This window comes from Triplophysa dalaica, chromosome 5 (assembly GCF_015846415.1).
Source record: "Triplophysa dalaica isolate WHDGS20190420 chromosome 5, ASM1584641v1, whole genome shotgun sequence".
Lineage (NCBI taxonomy): Eukaryota > Metazoa > Chordata > Actinopteri > Cypriniformes > Nemacheilidae > Triplophysa > Triplophysa dalaica.
The window spans coordinates 9,564,612-9,577,074 of record NC_079546.1 but is presented as its reverse complement, the minus strand read 5'-3'; the positions used below and the strand labels follow the sequence as shown (position 1 = coordinate 9,577,074).

Sequence of the window (12,463 nt, the reverse complement as noted above, 5' to 3'; positions counted from 1 at the left end):
AAGGTTCTTTAAAAAAACTCCTCTTGCTTACTTTTTTACCTTTTGTGAAACATAAACATTCTTCAGATGTTTAAACTACTTTATTTAACCATTTTGGCAAACAAAGTGTCTTAATTATTATTTATTATATGGGGTGTTATGTTCTTTATTAAAATGAGATGAGATGTTTAATAATGCACAAAATCTTCAGTACTGAAGCTTCAATCACCACAGAATTATATAAATTAGTTGTATTTATTGAAAGCATAGTGATGCTAGTTCCCCTCTCTGTATAACGAGTTTTGCAGAAACACTTTCCTAGGTCGTCTGCAGTTATTGCATTGGTATATATATACATATATATACATTGGTTTGTGTTTGTAGCGAGGAAGGCGTGGCGAGAGCCGTCAGACAAAGGGGCGGGGCAGGTGGCGTGAGTGATAATGGCTATCAGCTGTGCGCACACCGGCTCCGTATTTATGACGGTGGAGATCGGAAGCATAAAAGAACGAGCTTACAGAAGGTATGTGGAGAGAGTGGCTGCCATCCAGGAGGGAGCGAATGAGTCGTTGCCTTTGGCCAGAGCCTGCTGCCGTCCGCCGTGAACAGGAGCAGCAGGAAACGGGAGACTCATTGCTGGCTGCCCTCAGCTGGAGGAGCCATCGCCTGCCGCCAGAGGGCGGAGGATCGAGGCGTCCACCGAGCGTCCAGTATCACCGCATGGCACTGCGAGGAAGAGCCTTTCGGCTGGCTGAGGACCGAGCGGCAGCATGTCGGGGAACCGGACCAGATTGTTTTTGTTTTTTTTTCCTCTCTCCCCTCTCTCGTCCCTATCGCTCCTGGTGCTTCCGTCTCTGTTCTCTCGTCTCGTCGGTGCATACCCCCAGGGGCCTGTGAAGGGCGATGGGGGTATGTAGCGAGGAAGGCGTGGCGAGAGCCGTCAGACAAAGGGGAGGGACCGGTGGCTTGAGTGATAATGGCTATCAGCTGTGCGCACACCGGCTCCGCATTTCTGACAGTGGAGATCGGAAGCATAAAAGAACGAGCTGACAGAAGGTACGAGGAGAGAGGACCGGGCCCGTGAGGGGCCGCCGGCTATTATTTCTTTATTAAATGTTTGTTTAAATGTTTGCCGGTTCCCGCCTCCTTCCTTCCATATCTTGAGACGTATTACAGTGTTGTTATCAAAAACCACAGCATCTGACAGTTCGTACTGTAGTTCCAAGAAGTAACCAAAAACATTTAAATGAGGGATGAGAAACATGAAACCTTTTAATGCGACATTCACATGTTATCGTAATAACTGTAAATAAATGTTTGCTACTTAGCAATTTGAAAAATCCTACTGTTTCTTCAAACGTCTTGGTTACGTATGTAACCTCAGTTCCCTTATGGAGGGAACGAGACGTTGTGTCGAGAACGACAGATGGGGTTTGCCATTGAGAACCAATCAACTCTGACTACTATAGAATTTGCATGCCGGTCTCCGCCCCCGGATGTCCGGTATAAAAGGTAGATAGCACACTGACCCAACCTCTTGGAGGGTGGGAAGATGCTTTCGCAACCATACGCCACCCCCGGATGCCAGTCCTACATGTCGCCACGCAGGATGTGGGCTGACACCGGGTTTACGCAAAGGTTGTTAACCCTTATGAAGGTGTTTGGGCGTAGCTCTACAGATGTCTGCTAGAGAGGCGCTTCTGGCCAGTGCCCATGAGGTGGCTATACCCCGTGTGGAGTAAGCCCTCACTGCCAATGGGCATGGGAGATTCTGAGATCGGTATGCCGTCGTAACGGCATCCACGACCCAGTGCGCCAGCCTCTTTTTTGAGACAGGCTTCCCCTTCTGCTGTCCTCCAACACAGACAAGGAGCTGGTAAGAGCTACTGAAGCTCTGCGTGCGGTCCAGGACACAACACGGATGGGGTTGGGTCTTCATCCCCAATGGGGAGCGCCTGCAAGTCCACCACCTGGTCCCGGAAGGGAGAACTGGGCTGGAACTTTGGGCCAGTATCCGGGCCTGGGTCTCAAGATAACGTGAGAGTTATCAGGGCCAAATTTAAGGCAATCCGGGGACACAGAGAATGCTTGGAGGTCCCCTACCCTCTTGAAGGAGTGAGTGCCAACAGGAGGGCCATCTTACTCGTCAGGTGAGGAAAATCGGAACCTCCGAGGGACTCTTGGACCCACGTTAGGGTCCCAAGAGGGTATGGAGCGGAGATGAGGCGGATTCCGACCTCTCGCGCCCCTTAAGAACCTGGTGACCAGGTCTCGCTGCCCTAGAAACTTTCCATCAACTGAGCCGTGATGAGTGGTGATAGCGACTAAATACACATTCAGTGTCGAGGGGAGATGTTAGTCTCCTAAGTAGCACCTAAGTAGGTCTTCTCGTTGAGAGAGACACCAGGACGAGAAGAGGCGCCATCTAGAGGCGTATAACCTCCTAGCCTGGGTGATGGTCTCCGCCATAGAGGGGGAGTGGCCATCTCAGGATCTTCCCGTCCCGTCTAGAGACCAGACATGGAGGTTCCAGAGGTCTGATCTGGGATGCCAGAACGTGTCCTCTGTCAGGGGAATGGGTCAGGGGGAGTCGCTATCCAGAGCATCAACTCTGAAGCCAAGTGCGGTTAGACCAGTGCGGTGTAACCGATAACACTTGGTGCTCCTCTTCCCTGACCTTGCACAGTGTCTGTGCAAGGAGGCTCCTGGGGGGGAAAGGTGTGTTTCCGCCCGTCCCGCGGTCAGCTGTGCACAAGGGCATCCGTGCCGAGGGGGGCACGGAGATGACGATTGATGTAAGCTACGGGTGTCGTACTGTCCAGGCGGACCAGCACGTGCTGGCCCTGCACTAGAGGGCGTAGCCTTCTCAGCTCAAGCAGCACAGCCCACAACTCTAGGCAATTGATATGCCAGCGCAGACGGGGACCCGTCCAGCGCCCCGCTACTGCCTGCCCATTGTACACTGCACCCCACCCCTGCAGTGAGGCGTCCGTCCGTCCGAGGGGAACCCCCGCTCTGAAAAAGGTCATGGAAGACCAAGGGGTTAGAGTGCATCATCACCATGCGCCTTCTGCCGTGGTGTGCTACGCTGTCCTCGGAACTCGACACTGTAGCCAGTGTTGAAGCGGTCTCATGTGCATCAACCCGAGGGGTATTACCCCCGTCGAGGATGCCATGTGTCCCAGGAGCCTCTGAATTGTTTCAGGGGTTCCAGGCAGTTCAAACCGACTGGGCGCGTGCTGAGGACAGTCGCGCCGTCATTGACAGAGTTAAGTTCCATTCCGAGAAAGAGGATGCTCTGCACTGGGGAGAGCTTGTTCTTCTCTCGGTTGACCTGTAAGCCCAACGGATCTAGGTGCCGGAGCACCAGGTCCCTTTGTGTACACAACAGATTTCATGAGTGTGCCAGATAAGCCAGTCGTTGAGATAGTTTAGTACCCACACACCTTCGTCCCCTGAGGAAGATAGGGCGGCTTCCACGATCTTCGTGAAGACCGTGGGGATAGGGACAGACCGAAAGGGAGAACAGGTCTATTGCCACGAAACCAATCCTGACACCTGATAGATGTCTGGATGCGTCTCTGAGTGAGCATCCTGAACGGTAGCTTGTGAAGTTGCTTTGTTCAGGATACCCAGACCTATGGGGCGCGAGCCCGCATCTTTCTTGGGAACGATGAAGTGCAGACTGTAACCCACTGAACGTCTCGGTTTTGAGGGACGTACTCGATACCAGACCTATGGGGCGCGAGCCACCATCTTTCTTGGGAACGATAAAGTGCAGGCTGTAACCCACTGAACGTCTTGGTTTTGAGGGACGGACTCGATACCAGAAGGGTGGTGACCTCTACCTGAAGTACTGAGGCGTCCCTGCCTGTGACAGAGGGAGAGATGATGCACCGAAACTTGGGAGAGTCTCTGGCGAACTGGATCGAGTAATCAAGACGGACCGCCCCCATTAGCCACCGAGACAGTGTGGGCAGCTCTCGAGCTCCCAGGGACTTTGACAGGGGGACCAAGGGGACGGTCTGTTTCATCATTCCCACGGGGGGGGGTTCGTCAGCTGGCTAACCATATGTCGCGGGGGGTCCCCGGAGGGAAGGTTGGCTCCGCCTTTTTGCCTGCCTAGAGGAGAGGAGGTAGCCTTGCCGGCCGCAGCGCAAGCTTTCACAGGAAGCTTTCGTGATGCCGAAGTTTTACACGCTTTGGACGGTAGGCGTGGCCGATTGGCTGCCCCACCATCGAGGGAAGTAAAGGTGCCGGAGCTGGTTTGACTGGAGCGGGCCGTGAGTGGAGAGTTCCAAGTTTTACACAGCTCCTCATGCACCTCCGGGAAAAAATGGCACCCGGGGTGGGCGCGGTTTGCACCGACCTCAGGAACCACGTATCCCCGGGTTAGCATGGCTGACATCATTTCTGCTTCCTCCTGAGCTCGGCTGGGGGTGGAGCTACGACTCGTCAGAGTCGGATGCCAATCTCCCTCCGATGCTGCGAGCGACACGCATCGTTTCCCGTAGCAAGACAGCCACCCGTGAACACAACTTCTGAATGACAATCTGCCCGCAGTGCGGGCAAGATGTGTCAACGAACGCTGCTTCAGCGTGCTGGACGCCCAGACACCTAATGCAGCGATCTTGTCCATCCCCCTCCTCGATGAGGGTGCCGCCCCCAAGAGAACAGCGGGACATGCCGCGCTGGAGAATGCTCAGTCCTGAAAAGGACCTTTTTAGAAAAAAATCTCTAACAACTCTCGAACCGCCGAGACGCCCAGGGGAAGGTTGCTGCAGGTAGGGACGATCCGCTGCTCTACGTCGTAGATCGGGCAATGTAGAAGAAGAGGAATTCATTGAATTCGTTTTGTTCGTAGTCATGAGCGAAGGCTCTGAAGAACAAAAGGTAACTGAATGCTGCACGCCGGCTTCCTTTTATACTGGACATTCGGGGGAGGAGTGTCCAAATTTCATTGGCCTTTCCTATATTAGTCAGAGTTGATTGGTTCTCAAGGGTGAACCCCATCTGTCGTTCTCGACACAACGTCGAGAGACCGACAGAAAGGGAACCAGAATTATTTTATATATTGATTATATATAATCACTTTCCCAAGAGGTTTCAGCATGCAGTTGAACAAAATTTTGGTTCTAAACTCTAATATTTAATGAATTATTTCTAATGACAAAATGAATATGACAAGTTAATATTTGTTGAATTATTTCAAGAGATGACATTATTTTGTGCAGGATGTAATAGTGTGAAAAAAGGATGTCTACACTTCTCCTTTACTGTAAAATTGCAAAACAACAACGATCACAGGAAACCGAGACTAACTGAAACAAAACAAATTAAACAAAGCTTTGCATTATGCAGAAAGACAAGTAAGCGAATTAATCAAGACCCAAGATACTGATTTGTACTACTTAACCTATATGAAAAACTGCAAATAGAATCTAATATTAAACAATGGACAGAGAAACTAGGAAAAAGAAACACAAAGAAACGTAATCAAAACAAGAGACATAATTTCAACCATGTGGTGCATACATCTTATTAAAAGTTTCTTATTTTAAAGGTCTCATGAACTGGCCTTGTTGATTGTTTTATACTGGTGTATGAGGTCTAGTTATGACGTTCGCGTGATTTTTACATTCCAAAACATCAAAATTAAGAAGTAATAGGCTATTTTCTACACTGGTTTTGAGGCCAGCTCTGCAAACGCTCGGTTTAAGTGGGTGTGCCGCATTGAAGACTTTAAAAGTAAACACCCACTGCTTTGATTGGATAACAGTTTGATGATAAAAAGAAATACAAGAGCCCACTAAATCACAGAGATGCCGATTCACACAAGCTTAAATCGGCTATGCAATGATGTTTCATGCATTCTTACTTCTTTAGAATGTTAAATGTGCTGTCTTCTCATGCTTAAAATGGTCAACTTGTCAAAAAACGAGTTGGGCCTATTACGTAGTATTTATGTGCTCGATACACTCCCCCACAGATCGTACAGGTTTCAAGTTTTTTCGAACATATAAAACTGTTTGTAACAACTTTTCTTAATCCCTTATTGGACAACTCTCCCGGAAAAGCACGCGGCACGCCTACAGGAGAGCAGGAGAAGTAGCATGCGTAGACGTCACTTTCACTTGTAACCAGGAGAGAGAGAGCATACGTTCGCGAAGTTCAGGTGTTTGTTTGTTCACTGCATTTGGGTGATGAATGTTATATTAACTGTGGATTTTACGCTGGATTTGAAGATCGTTTGAAACTGATATATGGAGCAGTCCCAGCGCTAAAAGATGCCGAACATGCGGTGATTTAAACTAATGTCTGCGTTTTGTTGACAATGGGTGCGCACATGCCTTATGTTTTAGAAAACAATCGTAAAGCTGTATCTATCTTTTATAAATGTGATCAAACTAAATACTCTTAATACTACATCTATCGGTACAAAAGATTAATAAGAGATTGGCAGAAACCCTGTGTGTTAGGGCCGCTTTTTAAGACAACCTCTGCAAGTATTACAAATGACTAAAGGTCCCCAGGTAACACTAATCTTGTGCGAATGCAGTGCACTAATAATTCAGGCACCTAAACAGGAAGATCATAGTAACATTTTTACCCTATATTATGATAGACGTGTATGAAAAAGCCATTTAAGTCTTAAGGCAAGGACTATCTTAAATAGATACATTGATTAACAATCATAATATTCTAGAAGGCAGTGTCATTTAAATTATGCTTATTTGGTACACACACCTCACATAACACAGTATATCCCATTTTGATGTTCGGAGCAACGTTTATTGTGTAATACATTTTATTTCTAACACTGTCGTGCTGTGAGACACATTTCATTCAACACATGCACATTCTCAAACACACATAGAGCTATACAGTACATGCACACTCATATGATACAGAGAGAAATAACTTCCATAAATTCAAACACACACACACAGAATATGTAATACATACACACGTATGCACATACAATACAAACGGCAGTGCACGAGACTGCAAGGCCCTACAGTGGACAGTGAACCCAGCTGCAAAAATAATTTTTCAAAACATGCATTGTGATCTGGTGACTATAAAAAAGCCATTTGAATGATTGATGATTGAATGATCACCTTTTTGACTGTTACGGAGGCAGGCCTTTTCCATTGAGCATCACATTTTGCATGCTTGTTTAGTGTAATAAGATGTATAATAGTACTCAATGGCAAGTCAGTTGGATCATTTCTTAAGGAGTAGCAAGCTTTCAGGTAGACTTTTCAGGTTAATATAATAAAGGACCCTGTTATGGTCACAAAAAATGAAAAAGTTCAACATGTCTTTGATAATTATTTATCTAGAGAGTACTGAAAATTGTACTGTGGTGGAAATTTTTAAAAATTACTTGAAAGACCTCAAATTAGTATGCAAAATAAGGTTTATAAAATCATCACTGATAACTTAAGATCCGTTTGATCGACATAAGTGGTTACGAGGCAAAGTTATTATATATCAACCCCCCCCCCCCCCTTGGGCGAATGAGTTCACACTTCTTACAGACCTTAAGGGACATATGACGAATAAGCCCAGCGTGTGTCGTTTTAAACGGCCTCCGTTAACCCGGTGCAATGACTGTCAAATTTCATTTTTGAGATACAATGTCCTTTTACATATTCATTGTGCATGAAAGAAAGACCCACTATACCAAATATCAAGTTGATCGGGCAAACGGTTGCGTAGTTATAGCCCTTTCTAGTTCATTCACATTAAAGCGCCATCTAGTGGCCAAACGCCACAGTTGAGGGACTATACATATGTTCCAAGCCCCATTAAGATATCTCAAATGGTTCACAAGTTATGGACATTTTATTAAATATGCTACTTCTGGATCTGACATTTTTGCGCCGCCTAGCGACCGCGGATCGGAATTTCAACTTTTTCTCGATAATTATTTATATTCACACTCCACAGAATTTACCAGTGTTGGTTTGATTCCGATCGGGCAAAAAATGCATGAAATCGGAGATATGCGTTTTTTAAGTTTCGATTCAATTATTACACCGATATAAAACACTTGGGTGTGCGCAAATGGTTTAGGGGTTACGAGCGCAAATGCGTTCAGAAATGCTGTAGTGCCCCCTAGGGTCCGACATGGCTAGCTCCGTGTATCTTAGTAGCGACAAGGACTACTATAGTACATCTGACCGAGTCTCAGCTCTGTCGGTCTTACAGTTTGAGCTGCCTGATCAGTTTTATGGCAGAATAATAACAATAAGAAGAAGAAGAAGAATAAAACCTAGAATTACAATAGATTTCTAGCCCTTCGGCCTTATTGGGCATTCGGTTGTATTAAAATACAACAAGTTCCGAGACGAAAGTACAGCGTGATGACGTCACAAACATACTAATTACCACCTAACGCCACCTTGCACCATAGTGACGGGTAATAAAAGATTATGATGGATTTTTTACGAGCCTGTCACTCAAAATGATGGACAATAAAAAGGTCTAGCGCAACCTCTGATGTGTACGTTTGAAAATGCGTGTGCTGCAATCAGACAGAGAGAGGTGAGCAGTCTAGGGCCATCAGTTAAACAGAGAGGATGTAGCAGCGGATGATGAGAGAAGATGAAAAGAACAATTGACAACTTTTTGGTGAATAATGTTAAATTAAGGCCAGATCCGTCTGAAAATCAGAAGCAATTCTCTGACACGGAGCCATTAACCTCCCAGGTTATGTCAAGCCCTGGTCCATTTATCATGAGATCTTTTAAGTTTAAATTTCAGTTCACTTAAGGACTTTACGCTCCAACACTTTCTCAGAACGTTACCTTTCTAGTAGATTTGTGCTTCAAATAAAGAAAATTACGTTGACCAGATTGTTAGTTAATCATTTAAAAGTAAATTTGCCCATATGGACATTTAAAAAAAAGTGATCTGTTAAAACCAGTCTAAAATTTGGGTGCACCTAACTTTTGTTTTAGTGCACCTAAGAAGAAAAGTTAGGCAACCAGTGCAAAAAGTTAGTCTAGAGCCCTTCAATAGCAGATGTTATCTCAGTAACAAGTAACAGTGTTGCCTTGAATACAATTCCCTCTTATATAACAAAAGCTTGGGTTAAAATTGTGATTTTGATTCATTCCTTTCTTAAAACATCTGCAACTAACAGACAGGTGAATACACTTACAAAGACATTTACAGTTTAATAAGATGCATTTAATAAAAGAGAACATAAACGTATATAAAATATAATTGATTTATGAGAAAATTATTTTAGCAAGTGAACTTGGTACTCTTGTTAAATATGTGATGATTATCATGCATTCATTTAGTAGGACACTGCATTTTGCAGCTGAATTTCTAATATACTGATTTTATGTCGGAGTTATTTGCGACCAAGGAGGGCACGCTCCGTGTTCACGTGGTAAAGTTACGCTATGCATACCCTCTATAGACACAATTGTGTGAATTCACAAATAATAAGCTGACCATGAGGTAATAGTTATGTCACAATGCTGCCCTCTACGGGAAAGACACGTATTAGTTCCTGAATGTGTTATGTGAGTAGAGTAAAGGTGGATTCACACGATACGCTGCAATCGCGTTTATCCAGTTCATTTTCAAAGGGAAACATGCAGTAAGCGGAAAAACGTTCCTCGTTCCATTGGCGGGTCGGAGGCTGTGGGCAAGCGGTGCTCTTGCATCCAAAATCCTGCAACTTCCACGGGCGGCGGCTCTTTGTGGCAGGGGCAGCTGAAGAAAAGAAAATGCATCTCTTTGTGAACGGCAGCGGTAGCTACATCGGCTTGAAGGCAGCTGCCATGTGGCAATTCCACCGTTCACCGCGTACCGTGTGAATTAAATAAGTGTTTTTCATGTCATTTAGGCCTACGTACTGTAATGAACAAATGATTATAGATAAGAAAAAACAGGAATAAAAAAAAACATTATGCCATTTTATTCCAGTTATATTAAAAATGTGGCCAGGTATGTAATATACATGATATTGTTCAATTCAATGCGTATTTCATTCAGCATGCTTATTTATTATGAATCCCCACTACCACAATCGCATGAATTGGTAAACTTGCACTGTTAAACTACAGATTTTTCTTACACCAAAACCCACTTCCTTCTACAACCCAATGAATGTTGTGTTCTCTGTAATTCTTTATAAATATGAAAATATATGCTCAGAAATAGGGGAAGGTTGTAAATTCCCTCTGATTGTGAGAGCAACTCTGGGAATTTTTTTTGTATTAGTGTCTGCGTTCATGCAAAATTGTGTTTCTTTGCATTTCTCTTGCGCCACTGTCTTCTCAATTGTTGAAATGTTGGGTAATATCCTTAATGTTGGGCTAAACCATAGTTGCTATTAAATGAGGATTCTCCACTGATCTCACTCTGGTCTGCCGTTTGTGAAGTCATTGGAGAAATAATAAGGGGATTGTGAGTAATTCAGCGTAGTGGCTCCAGTGGCATAAACAGATGGCACATTCTCCTGTGGAGCGGCCTAACAGATAAAAAACAAAGATTCAATGATATACAGAGGTATGATCTGTCTTACGATAGTGGAATAAGTCTGTGTCAATAGGTTTTGAGTTCATTAATCAAAACAGGTCTTTGCTAGATTGTCAGGTTGTGTGTTTTGTTGGAACTCACCCTGTTAGTCAGATTAAATCCAGTTACATCTTCTACTCTTGTTATCGAGGAATTTCCTTTAGTTTTATTTCTGTGCAAACAAAATCAAATACAAAACAGACTTAGGACCATATCCACATTTGATGATCATTAGATTGTTAGACGGCTGTCACATGTGAATGTAAGACTGTCGTGCTTACCGGTTACAGAGATGTTTAATGAAAAGAAAGGCCATTATTAGCAAAACTCCTATAACAATCCCAATCATCACAGAGGAACCACTGACACCTGATAATATTAACACATATATTAATATTTAAATAATAATTAAATGACATTCATCGTTATTATAAGAGAGGTTTAATTTCTCCATGGGTTAAAACAAAGAGAGCACCTGTAGTCTCTTGAGGAGATGCAACCAGTTGAAACTTTGTACTGGCAGTGCCACGAGTGTTGGTGCTGACACACTGCAGAATGTCGTTGAGTGTGGGGGATTGAAGTAGGGTGACATAGCTCTTCAAGTTTGTCTTGCTCAAACGCTCCTCGCGGATAAATATGTTAGTAGAGTTAGTGATGGGACGTCCAGATAGAAACCACTCCACTTTAGAAGAGGGATTCCCATTAACCTCACACAAACATACTGTTTGTTGTGTTATTTCACACGTTGAGGAATATACCTCAGAGGCATCTGAAAGTGTTTAAATCAGAAAAACAGAATGTTGTAATGCTGCTGGCATGAACATGTAACAGGACTGCCTTTATACTCACACTGAATATCCAGCATAACTGATGTGTTTTGTTTGCCATGCTTGTTTTGAGCTACACAGTGGTACCATCCACTGTTTCCACGATTTGTTACGGTGAGAGTGAGATTAAATCCAGTTTGAAACTGTTGGAGCTGTCCTCTATTTTCTCTGTACCAGGTGTAATTGAGCAGTGCTGGATTTGCCTTAGCGCTGCAGATCATAGAGACAGGATTGCCTTCTAACACAGTAGTGGATGAAAATATAGTTGTGTCTTTAGGGGTAACTAATAAAAAAAATAAGACAAAAGGATGATAAATAAGATGATTTAAAATAGAATAAAATAGAATAGAATAGAATAGAATAGAATAGAATAGACTATATTATACTAGACTAGACTAGAATAGTAAAAAATAGACTTGACCATAGACTAGAATAGAATAAAATTGAGTAACAAGATTTTCACCCTCGTTTCTATGTTTATCTATTAGTCATGTCGTTTTTTATATACATGCACACTTTTAGGTTATTTTAAATACTAGAAGTGATAGAACACTATAAAATGTAGTGCAAGGCTTAATTTTATCCATTGATTGTAAATTACATTGTGAAAAAAAGGGTGTTGCTTGCCAAAAATACAGGAAGATCTGAATGCATTATAAATAAATGTGGCCTTGCATATCAGCAGCAGGAAGTCAGTCATGTCACAGGACGAGTGAGTAATGACACATATAAGTGACATCCAACAGAAAAAACAGATCTGCTTTTATACTGTATATAGATTGTTTTTTATACTTACACTGAATATCCAGTAAAACTGACGTGTTTTGTTTCCCATGTTTGTTTTGAGCAACACAGTAGTACCATCCAAAGTGTGTGTGATTAGTTATGCTGAAAGTGAGATTATTTTCAGTTTGAAGCTGTTGAAACTGTCCACTAATCTCTCTGTACCAGGTGTAATTGACCAGTGCTGGATTTGCATCGGTGTTGCAGATCAGGGTCGCTGGATTACCCTCCAAGATAGTTCTTGATGGAATCACTGAAGTTGATGTGTTTTTAGGGGGATCTGTGAAAAAAAACAGTGAAAGATTGACTTAGGAAGGACTTGCTGGTAT

At 43.7% G+C, this 12,463-nt stretch overlaps 1 protein-coding gene across 6 annotated transcripts in view; it reads left to right on the top strand.

The window, feature by feature from the left end:
- ints13 (integrator complex subunit 13) overlaps positions 1 to 12,463 on the top strand; it is an 87,690-nt gene that overhangs the window by 35,334 nt on the left and 39,893 nt on the right. The gene's annotated exons all lie outside the window — the stretch shown is intronic.